The 12,500-nt window shown below is 40.1% G+C and overlaps 1 protein-coding gene across 2 annotated transcripts in view; it reads left to right on the forward strand.

The window, feature by feature from the left end:
- The first annotated feature begins 8,873 nt into the window (after nucleotides 1–8,873).
- LOC120528124 (gastrula zinc finger protein XlCGF26.1-like) overlaps nucleotides 8,874–12,500 on the forward strand; it is a 34,623-nt gene continuing 30,996 nt past the window's right edge. Inside the window, exon 1 of one of the 2 annotated variants that reach the window (XM_039752171.1) lies at nucleotides 8,874–8,894. The gene's annotated coding sequence lies outside the window, so the exon portion shown is untranslated. The other variant, XM_039752170.1, reaches the window with a different exon arrangement.

Raw genomic sequence — 12,500 nt, forward strand, 5'->3', positions numbered from 1 at the left:
AGTCCTCCACTTCATAAGGGGAGTCAAAGGTGGGCAGCATGTGCCTGGGAGGAGAGGAGGAGAAAAGCGGGAGAAATGAATTGCTCTGCTAAGAGTGTGGAAAGGAAGCCTGTAAAAGGTATTTTGCATTATTATTATTATTATTATTATTATTATTATTATTATTATTATTATAAAAGCTAGCTCTGAATGCTGGTTTTGAGTCTCTGGAGTTGTGTCTGGTGTAGGGGTCCTGAAATGCCCTCTACTGGTCATAATCTACAGTGCCCACCATAATGTTTGGGACAAAGACCCCTTTTTCATTGATTAGCCCCTCTGCTCCACATTTTGAAATTACAAATCAAACACCGTAGACGTAATTAAAGTGTAAAATTGCAGACTTTCATTGAAGGGGATTTGCATATGTTTCAAACACTTTTGAAACACTTTTTCGATATGGAGTTTGGAGGCATCTACTGGAACTTGAGAAGATCAGATGTTTCTCTACACCTCAAAATTCATTGTTCCGTCATCAGCCAAATCCCCCAATGAAGAGAACTGTGCCAGAAACCTGTGGCAGCCATACATGCCCAGGCCATAACTCCTCCACTGCCATGTTTAACAGATGAGGTGGTCTGCTTTGGATCTCAGGCAGTTCCATGTCACCTCCACACTTTGCTCTTGCCGTCACTCTGATACAGCAGGTTCATCTTTGCCACGTCTGTCCACAATACCTTTTCCCAGAATTCTGTGGGGTATTTGAAGTCCTTTTTTCATTAACTGTCATCTGGCTCTCCTGTCTGTGTCGTTCATCTTGCAGTGTGTCCTCTGTGTTTCTGTTCATGAAGTCTTTTGCTGATAGTCATCTCTGACACACACACATATCAGCCCCCTGAAGACTGTCATGAGGCATTTGGGGGGCTTTATCTTGACCATAGTAAGGATTCTTCTGTCCTCAGAAGTCCCTTAGCCTAGCAGTTCCTTTGTGATTCCTGAGCCCACCAGTGTGTTCTTCCTTCTTCATGATGTTCCAGACAGTTGATTTCGGTCATCCTACGGTGCTACTGATGGTTTTATTCTTGTTTGTCACCCTCATAATGGCTTCTTTGACTTTGACTTGAATTTGAAGCACAATTGTTCACAAGATACAAAGAGGACTGTTTGACTTATGTTAGGTAGATTGCCCAGAGGGGACTGGGCGGTCTCTTGGTCTGGAACCCCTACAGATTTTATTTTTTTCTCCAACCTTTGGAGTTTTTTTTGTTTTTCTGTCCACCCTGGCCATCGGACCTTACTCTTATTCTATGTTAATTAATGTTGACTTATGTTTATCTTTTATTGTGTCTTCTATTTTTCTATTCATTTTGTAAAGCACTTTGAGCTAAATTTTTTTGTATGAATATGTGCTATATAAATAAATGTTGATTGATTGATTGAAGATGCAAACAAGCAAAGTTTTAAACTATTGGAATACTGGTATTAATATATATATATATATATATATATATATATATATATATATATATATATATATATATATATACTGTATACTGTATATATATAGGTATACACGCATTTAGAAACAAACATGGATGGGTCAAAGAATAAAGTTAGGAGATTTTATTATTATTATTATTATTATTATTATTATTATTATTGCATTCATTTAGGGAAAAGATTGAGCGAAGGTCTGTTAGTATACTCAATAGAAATAGCACAAAAAAGTCCGTCTTTTGGGGAACAAGTTAAGCCACAGAGAGTTGTAATGTGTGCAGATTCGGCTTCACTGTTAGAGTCCAAAATCCAGCTGGCATGATTTCCTACTAGACGCTTATTTTAGGTCATGTGCTTTGACATAAATGGGCAAGGTGGTCGATTTTGTCGGCTACCCGCACAAACTGGTGTTTATAGGAAGTAAAAGGCAGGCAATCGTGCTAAAAAGGCAATTAAAAGGCCAAAAGGTGGACATAGTGATTATAATGGGAAGGGAGGAAGTGAAGTCTGTTTTAAGAATAACGGGGATTAAAAAATGGCAGGATATCGAGGTAGATAGATAGATAGATAGATAGATAGATAGATAGATAGATAGATAGATAGATAGATAGATAGATAGATAGATAGATAGATAGATGGCTTTGCCATTTTTGCTTGAACTTCACTGCCCCACAGGATGTAACAGCTACGCCTTCACCTTCATTGTTATCAGGATCAAAGTTTCTTCTGTCCCAGTGTCAATTAAAGTTAAAATTGTGATGATCCTGTTCTTTCTCTAAACAATTGTCAGACATGCGCATTTCCTCCACTATCTCAGTTGCAGGGAAGTCTCTTTCCTTTCAATCTCTGGACCCCTTCCCGAGAGCTGAAAACTCCCTGCTGTTCTGTGAGTGCCTGCATGCCTCACTAAAACTCCTCCATAAATCAGTGCTGCCTGTTTATCCAGCATAGCTAGCAACTCACTCCAATGCCCGCCTCCCGCCTCTTCTGCCATCTGTTCTGTTATACGCAGCTGTTCTGTGTGCCCAGTAGAAGCTGCAGCTCGCCTTTGTGTAACTCGAACAAAAGCGGCTCTCTTATCAGCAGACTGTCATGAGAGGGCAGCAATCTGACTAAAGGCCAGCAGTTCCTTTGTATTTCACTGCCAGTCCTCCGGTGAACACTTGCTTCTTGTTCAGGGTGGCATTTTTTCTATGACATTGTTACACATACTGTTAGCTTCTCATATTTCTTTCACTGGGTCTTTTTCAGCTCTTTTTGCATCTTTATCTACTTGCTCTAAAATCATTAATAATACCCAGCCTGTCTGAACAGCAGACAAGTGTACATTTTCTTTCTCATCTAATAGCTTTATGCTGGCTGCTGCAGCTGCTACCTCTGTTGTCACTGCATTTTTGTGTGGCAGGCTCAGCTGTGACAGCTGATCAAGTCATAAAATTCAAAGCTCTGAAAATACTGTTACTGCAGACTGAATGCCAACATGGATTAATAGCATTGCCTGTACCCATGGACATGTCCTACTTTATATTGTAAGTGCCCAGGAGGATGGCCTGGCATCCTCACCAGGATGAAGGTATATTTCTTGCCTGGTTTGGAAGCCATAATGGAAGGATGACTAAATTGTGAACACTACCCGGCAGCGACGCCTTATAATTCCAATCCTGGATGGGATGTTGGAAGGAATAATGTAGATGTGAGAGCTGAAAGCCGAGAGCAGTTCATCTCACAGATTAATAGGTGGCTGTGTTCCTTGCAAGTAGTCCCAGTTTTGACACCCGCAAGCCTACATGGGAATTGGAGTCCAGAGGCGCAGCCCTACAGGGGTCCTAGGATGACAGTAGAGGGTGCTGTCTGGAGAGGACCTCCATGGTGTGCATATGACCTAGAAGTGCTTCCAGAAGGCCACAACATGCCACAGGAGGTCCAACTTTAAAGGAGCCTGCTGCCACACCTCGTTGAGTCAGGAGGCAGTGGGCAAAACACACTGGAGGAGAGGACAGAGAGAGAGAAAGAGAGCACATTTAAGTCTATATATTGGCTGCAGTAATTTTTATTTTTCTATAAAAAATCCTTTATTTAAACCCGGAGTTGTGATGGGTCTTGTGTTTCTGGGGTTTGGTGCCCCCTACTGCTCACAACTTGTGTAGTTGGCAGGATTTCTGGTCGTCTGCTTGGCTGAAACCTGCAACATTTTTATGGTGACCAGACCCGGACCCCTTAAAACTCCTGCACACCCAGTGTTATGTTACCAGCTTAAAAACGGGCAAGAACTCATCTGAGAAATCCGACTGTGCCAATTACGAGAAAATTTCCACAAAAACGGGGCGCGTGACATGATTACTCCAGTACCCTGCCAGCTTACAGCAACAAAATGTATTATCATGGGATTTGTGAGACTTACCAAGTCCATTTACAAGGTTTTTATATTCCTACACCTTACGATCAACTCACACATACACTCAGCCTTGACTCTCTAAGAAGACAAGGGAAAACTCCAAAAACACCCTTATAGGGAAAAAAGTGGAAGAAACATTGGGAATGGCAATTCAATAGAGATACCCCTTTCCAGGTAGAGGTACGAAGGCAGTGGGTGTCAAAAATAAAAAAAAGGAGGTTAATCCAACGCAATACACAGAACAGAACACAAGTAATCCTCTAATACAATATACTAGTACAATAGAAATATTACAAGTACAGAGTAGAATTTAACAGTTGATGATATCACAGAATAGGATTTGGATTTGTTCAGAGTCCTGGAGACCTCAGCCATCAAGCTGCCTCCTCTATTGGCCATTGCACAGCTGAGTCAGTGCTGGGCCAGCATATCCAATTAAAAAGACCCCATATCTGTGGGTCTGCATAAGAAATATTAAGGTTGTGGGAATAAAAGAATATATAAACTGCTCAAAAAAAAAAATGAAAGGAACACTTTGAAAACACATCAGATGTCATTGGGAAAACAAAATCCTGCTGGCTATCTCTACTGATATGGTAATGTGTTAGGAACGAAGGGATGCCACATTGTTTGATGACAATGAAAATTTTTGTAGGGCTCTGGAAGTGCTCATCCTGTTCCTCCTTGCCCAAAGGAGCAGATAGCGGTGGGTCCTGCTGATAGGTTAAGGTCCGTCTACGAGGGGCCCTGTCCAGCTCTCCTAGAGTAACTGCCTGTCTCCTGGACTCTCCTCCATGCCCTTGAGACTGTGTTGGGAGATGCAGAAAACCTTCTGGTAATGGGAGCCACGTATTGATGTATCTGCCATCCTGGAGAAGTTGGACTACCTGTGCCACCAAACTCTGTAGGGTCCAGGTATGGCCTCATGCTACCAGTAGTAACACTGACTGTAGACAAATGCAAAATGAGTGACAAAACAGACAAGGAGGGGAAAAATGTCAGTGGCCTCCCTCAAGCTGTGAAACCATTTATTCCTATTTTGGGGGTCATCTCATTTTTGCCCCTCTAGTGCACCCCTTGTTCATTTCATTAACACCAAAGCAGCTGAAAGTGACGAACAAGCCCCTCTGCTACTTCACTGACCAGATCAATATCCCACAAGTTTCATTGACTTGATGCTAAACTCTCATTAAAATGTGGGCCTTTAATTTTTTTCAGCAGTATATTTAAGGATAAGCTCACTCCCGGTGTTGTCTCAGGCCAGGCCAAAACAATTCCTGGCTCTGTCCTGTCAATAGAAAATTCAAAGGCATCAATACACTCCAGTTGCAGACTGGGGTATGTCAGGCCAAGACATGTTGTTTACTTTCTGCAATAAAATCCAGGGCAGGCTTTACTTAGGTTTAGTATTCAAGATGGGCATAATATACAAAAAACTGAGCAGAATGTCACTAGTCAGTCGTAGGAACAGACCTCAGAGAGAGACAGTGAGAATTTTCAAAGTAATGGATCAGGGGGTGTGAGATGTAGACAAAACATCAAGCCAATGTGGTTATCAAAACTCAAACCAATTAGTACATGAGAACATTAGAACAGTCTAGAAGAGAACAGACCATTCAGCCCAACAAAGCTCGCCACTCCTATCCACCATCAAGTTGAGTTTTGAAGGTACCTAAAGTCCTAATGTCTACCACACTACTTAGTAGCTTATTCCAAGTGCCTATGGTGTCAATGACTTGTCAAAGACCTTAATACCAAAAGCAAGTCTGTTAACCGGGAAAAGGTTTTTGCTGCAAGAATCACTCATCATCACTCTTTCCATTCTACTCTTAGATATCTCAGAAATACTCAACTTTATACCATCACTCCACAGACGTAACGTGTCATTCATTCCTGGAACATTCTGGGAAGATTACCATAGCAACTGATGACGCTAACTGGAACTTCTCATAATTGCAGCACCTGTAACTAAACAAAAATGCCTTAATGGCAAAACAGTACCATTATTTGATTTTTCCAGGTACCCTTCTAGGTATCAGCACATGCTCCTAACCTCCTCATCCTTCTAGGTAGAAAACAAAGGCCAAAATGGAAATTTTCCAGTAATAAAACCCCCTAAATAGACACATACTTTGTGTATAAAACTTTCGGAAATCAATTAAACAAATACCAACTAAAGCACACCCCAGGCAGCCTGGCCCCAGATTCAAAAGACAGGCTTCCAGGGCTATGAAATGGGGCTCAGGCTTTTAAAAAAATACTTTAAATACGCAACATTGCACTTTATAGAAGAGGATCTTATACCAACACAACAAAACAAAATATTTTTATAAAAATGGCAAAGCACAGGAAAATAAAATGGCAAAAATGATGTACTGACTACAAGAAAGGGTTGACAGTAGAAAACATTTAGAATGAAGATTATAGGTCAGAAAGGAGTCCAAGGGCAACGACTGAAACAAAAACCAAGTAGACGTCAAAGCCAAATCACAAACGAATAACTCAAAATCAAATGCAGGGCTTTTTTCTAGAACCAGTAATAAATAATAATAATAATAATAATAATAATAATAATAATAATAATAATAATAATAATAATAATCTAAAGAATCACAAGTCACTATGTTTTGTCCAATCTCAGAAACAAAATGTCCATCACCAATAGACCCCCTGATAATGTGACCCTAGAGGCCAAACTCACCCGCATCACGATAATGGAAACCACAAAATGGTGGTGCCCATCATTAAAACAAAATGGCATCCAAAAAGATGTTAAGTAAAAGTCAGTTTCTATACAATCAAAAAATGTATACAAAATTGAATTCCCCCAACTGATTTTTACACCTCAAAAAAAAAAAAAAAAAACGCAGAAATTTTAAAAACCGACTCCGTTCAAAACAAACAAGACAAAAAGTTATGTCTAAAAAGGCAGCCTGAGGCAAACAGGACACATTCTGAAGTCTGGAAACAGAATCCAGAAAGACACAAAATGTAATCAACTAGAACAATCCAAACAATACTCACGACAATGCTCTTAACTTCACAACTGTCACTGACACCCTGAAAATAAAGGCTAGGGGGGTGTTTCCTCCACTAGTGATGTCATGGTGGTCTTGACACTTGGGGATCCACATGCAAAACACAAAGAATGTAGATTTGAAACACAAACACACAATACAATACTTTTAAGTGAAGTCATGGTGTAACAGATTCTGAGAGCAGGAGGAAAATGATCCACTTGTCTAATGAGTCAAAAATAGAACTCTTTGGCAAAACTTCAGGCACTTTGTCTGGAGAAGACCAGGCACTGGTCGTCACCTGCCTGATACCATCCCTATGGTAAAGCAGGATGATGTTAGAATCATGCTAGGGGGTTGCAGGGACAGGGAGACTGGACTGAAGTGAGGGAAGGATGAATGCAACAAAATGCAGAAAGGTCCCTGAAGAAAACGTGCTTCAGGGTGCATGTGACATCACACTGAATCAACAGTTCCACTTTAAACATGACAATAAGCTGAAGCATACAGCCAAGGTAATGCCAGAGTAACTTTAGGACATGTCTCTGAGTGTCTTTGAATGACCCGGTCAAAGCCCAAGCTTAAACCCTATAGAACATCTGGGAAGAGACCTGAAGATAGCAGTTTACATTAAATCTAATGGAGTTTGAAAGGATCTGCCAGGAAGAATGGGATCAACTACCCAAAACCAGGTGTGCAAAGCTCGTAGAGACTTACCAAGAAAACTCAAAGTTGGAATTGCTGCCAAAGGTAATTCTCTAAAGTGTCATATTTGTGGTTGAAATAGGTCTATGAATGGGAGATTGTACTGTTTGGTTTTCAGTAAATATGCAAACCTTTCTGTAAAAATGTTATCACTTTTTCATTACGGGGCTAATGAGTGCAGATTGATGGGCACAAAGTTATCCGTTTCAGATTAAATGTGCAGCACAATAAATTGTGCAGAAAGTGAAGGTGGTGGAATACTTTTTGAATCCATTATATGCTGTATATACTGTAGATAGATACTTTATTATTCCTAAGGGGAAATTCACATAATCCAGCAGCAGTATACAGATACAAAGAAACAATATTAAATTAAATAATATATATATATATATATATATATATATATATATATATATATATATATATATATATATATATATATATATATATAATTGTTAATGTTCTTCAATGTTCTCGATGTCCTCGATTTTCGTAGCTGAAAGCCTAATGGTGATCTGTGAAACTAGACAGTCAGATCTAAAGGCAAAATAATTGTTTGATTCGATGTGTTGTGATGTGAACCCTTGTTTTTAAGGTTAATTTCGTATTTCGCTTAATTCTTTTGTTTGCTCTTTCGTCTTGTTGAGATGTATTATTTTATAAAATATAAAGTATACATACAGTAGAACTGATGTAGCGCCATTCCTAGATAATCAAATATAACTGGTAATTATGAACACATATTTTTGCCAAGATTGTAAATATCATAATGCCCCCGAAACTACATCCAAATACCCTTGTGAAATGAAAAGCGCGGAAATAAATACAAGCGGCCAGTAATTTGTGTACAGGATTCAAATGTAACAAATCCTGTCCCATATTGCCCCGTTTTAATCCGCTAGTCACCAAAAGGTCTGTCCGCGTCAGGGGCGTTGCTAAAAAAATACGTCGCATGCCCCCTTGGCCATAACCGTGGGAGAGCGTGTCTAACTTGTGAAGAGTTCGATAATTTATATAAGTAAGACTCATATATTTTGTCCCTGATTTTTATGGATCTGTGTTCCTTTCTTGTGCACGCACCGACAGAATCCCCCCATATGCTTCTTCATGTCGTAGCATTGTACAGAGCGAATCCGCACTATCAATCTAAAGTGGCAGATGTTCAGCGATGCGCCGTCGGAGTCTTTTTTTTAACAGCTGTGTTTCGCAAAAGCTGCTGGGAAATTAAATCCAGTAGGCGTCAACTTCAGTGAGCAGGCGCATAGCTAGCCTGGACGGCAGCTGGGCTTGCAAAGTCGCAGGTCAGTGACGCCGTTGTTCCTCTTTGTGTAGGATTTCCGAGTAACCAGGAAGGTTGCCGCTTCGAAAAGTGTTTCACAACTTGAACCTTTACTGCTTCGCGTAAATAGAGTGCGGCCGTCCTGAGGAGCTGCTCACACGAGAGGTACGAAGCTGACGGAAACGGCGGGATTGCAGTGGGCTGGTGGAAGCGGAGCGTGAGAGAACGGGGAGACATGGCGGGTTGGTTAGCGTGAATGCGTGATCAGGACAGTTCCGGAAACTGCGCGGCGAAGATGGAAACGTTCCATTCCGGCATTTTGCAGGCGAATTAAGGATCGATTTTTAGCGAAATCAATCCAAATGTAAACCGCGGCAGGCGTTTAAAAACCGTTCACCGGGCACGCCTCTGTATTTCTTTACATGCTCTTAATGATCTGATAATAGCGACAGTATTAAACTCGTTTTATTCATGTGGAAATATACAAGTAGTAGTCATTTAGGCAGACAGTCAAGGGCAACGGGAAGGGCGCAAATAAAGCGGTCCGTGATTAGTAACCAATGTAACAGCCACGTTGCCATCCCAGCCTCCGTCTGTGATTTGCACATCCCCAAAAACGTGACTGTTATCTGGCCTCATTTACGGAGCCTGCTTTGAACTGGTGGTCCATCCAAATTGTTTATTGCCTTGAATGTGATGGTGCTAGGTTAGTCCCAAGCTGTAGATGATTCTGGTTTAAAAAGGTTATATCTTTTGTGATGATGCATGGTTAAAAAAAAAAACAAACATTCATTTCCAGTCATTTATTGTAAGCTGAATTGGCTACTGCAGTGCTTTTATGTACAGATATGTGCTTCTGAAATCGTTTTACTCTTGGCCACGGGATGAGACATCGAACATCACGCAGTATAATAAAGTAATAGGCTGCAGCATGGAGAATGTGATATTGTGGTATGTCTACAAGCAGAATAATAATTCTATGCATGTATCGCTTTTCCGATCTACTCAAGAACAGTGAAGTAGGCTGAGATCTGCAGCGGCCCATCCAAAAGCCTTAGGACTGCCACTGTCCGGGTCCAGTTTGCCTTCCTTGTTTTTCACATTTGTCTTGCAGCCTTGAGCTAAAATGATTTAATATTCCATATAGAAATGATCATTCTTGTTACGCATGTTACTTACTGTACCTCATGTAGTTTATAGTGATGGCCGAGGGGGAAAAATATATATATCTCCAGTGTAATGGGGAATGAAAATCAAAATACAGAAAAGAGAAATGATCAGATTTTAAGGACTGCACAGACTGCTCATGTTTTAATGTTCTGTTGCTGTTGTGTGTTTGTAATATCTAGCATTGTTAAAATCGCTTGTAGAAGAGGGTTTCTGGAGGCATATTTTACTTTATAGATAAGAACAGCTGTGCTTTGATGTTTACCCCACCAACACCAAGTCTTTAGGAGAAAGTGTGAAGTATTGACAAGCGGGGTGTGAAGTTTATGGCTGGGAGCAGGGGGTTTTTGCGGGTATGACTTGATTCACACAGCCATCCCCCACAGGAAGACCATAAACTGCCAAGCTGGCATGAACCAGAGTGTGAATTGAGGCTGTTTGCGATTGGTCGTTCTGTACCCCTTGGGTCCAGCTGTGCCGAAACAGGATTGGACGAACCAAATGAGCTGCCTGCACTAGAGCTGTCAAATTAGCTAATAAATATTCAGATTAAAAGTAAGTAAATATTCAAATGAATGCAAATTTACATGCATTTGGTACACTGTATTAAACCCCCCAGGAGACATTGTCCTTTCGCTTGAACTTTGGAGGACAGAGCGCAGGGTCAGCCATTGTACAGCGGTCCCTGGAGCAATTTGCAATTTAAGTTGTATGTTTGTAACATGCTTTCTTATACTGCATTATGCTGTGTGACTGCATTTCTACAGTTATATGATGGACAGATATAGTTGTTTCTCTGTTTTATATTAATTAGTTTTTTAGGGATGCTCCAATCAGTCAGCCACCAATGGAAATTGCCCGATTTTTCCCTAAACAAAAAAACTTGATCTTCAAATTTTTCCAATCACAAAAAAAATTATTTTCAGCCCCTGCTTTTCTAAGGAGAGAGGTTGAGAGCATGCACTGATTACAGTACCTTGCTGTACCCACCACAAGTCAGACCACCCAGACCAGTCCAGCCATACAATGGGTGACACCTCAGCACCACACTGGAACAGTATGAGGTTTTTTTTACGGTGCCACCAACTCCCAAGTTTTCCCTTGCAAGCTTTTGTAAGATTTCTGGTAATTTAGCTGTAGTGCTCCTTTACGTAAGGTGTTACGGTGACTCGGCCAGTGCACGTCTTTGCTGCAAAAGAAAGTAAAAACAGAAAACTTCCTGCAGTGTCAACAAAGAGCAGCAAGTGGAGGACTGTCTGATCAGTGAATGAAAGGCGATTGCTACGTTAAAGAAAGTGGAGTAATAATCGAAAAAAGAGAAAGGAATTGGAGAAGTCATCCTGTGCAACTAGAAAAACGGTGTTAAGCTACTTGAAGGAATTCAGACCTTTATTTTGTCCTTTAAATTGAAAGGGACACTGCTTGAATTTGCACAGCGAGCTTGTTTAAAATGCAGCAGCTTACACGGTTAATTGAATAAAGAAAAGTTAAAGATGAATTGAAATTGCTGCTAAGTAAGAAGTCGGCTTTATTTAAAGGTTCGTACCGTGTTTATTGCTGTGTGTCATACACCGTAAGTTTTGGCAAGGAACAAGTACTACATAATTAAAATGGTAATCCATATCTTATAATTGCACCTCAAAAATGTCAAATGTCTAGTTGATACACTGGAAAAAAAAAATCTGTTCAAATATAGTTAATATATATATTTTAAAAGCAAAAAGCTCTAGTGCAGTTAATGATTTAAAATGATTAAAACACATAAATGCAGGTATATTTACATATAAGCATCATTTAATTGCCCAAATCAATTAATCAGTTGTGTGAGAATATATATAACAACAACAACATTTATTTATATAGCACATTTTCATACAAACAGTAGCTCAAAGTGCTTTACATATTAAAGAATAGAAAAATGAAAGACATAATTATAAAAAAATAAATCAACATTAACATCGAATAAGAGTAAGGTTCAATGGCCAGGGGACAGAAAAAACAAAAAACTCCAGACGGCTGGAGAAAAAATAAAATCTGTAGGGATTCCAGACCATGAGACCGCCCAGTCCCCTCTGGGCATTCTACCTAACATAAATGAAACAGTCCTCTTTGGATTTAGGGTTCTCACGGAAGGGCTTGATGATGATGATGGTCACGTAGACTTCTTCCTTTTAATCCGTCCATCATTGTTGGAGCATCATGAAGCTTTGAGTAGGTGGAGGTGGCGCAGGCCACCACCACAAAGAAACCGGAAAAAGAAACAGAAAAGAGAGTAGGGGTCAGTACCGATTTTAGAGCCACCATGAATAGTTGTTATGATGAATTGAACATACAGAGTATCAGGATTAAGTTAAATTACGATTAAAATGAAGTTATAAAAAGGCCATGTTAAAGTAATGTGTTTTCAGCAGTGTTTTAAAGTGCTCTACTGTATCAGCCTGGCGAATTCCTATTGGCAGGC

The sequence above is a fragment of the Polypterus senegalus genome, chromosome 4 (genome assembly GCF_016835505.1).
Source record: "Polypterus senegalus isolate Bchr_013 chromosome 4, ASM1683550v1, whole genome shotgun sequence".
Classification (NCBI taxonomy): Eukaryota; Metazoa; Chordata; class Cladistia; order Polypteriformes; family Polypteridae; genus Polypterus; species Polypterus senegalus.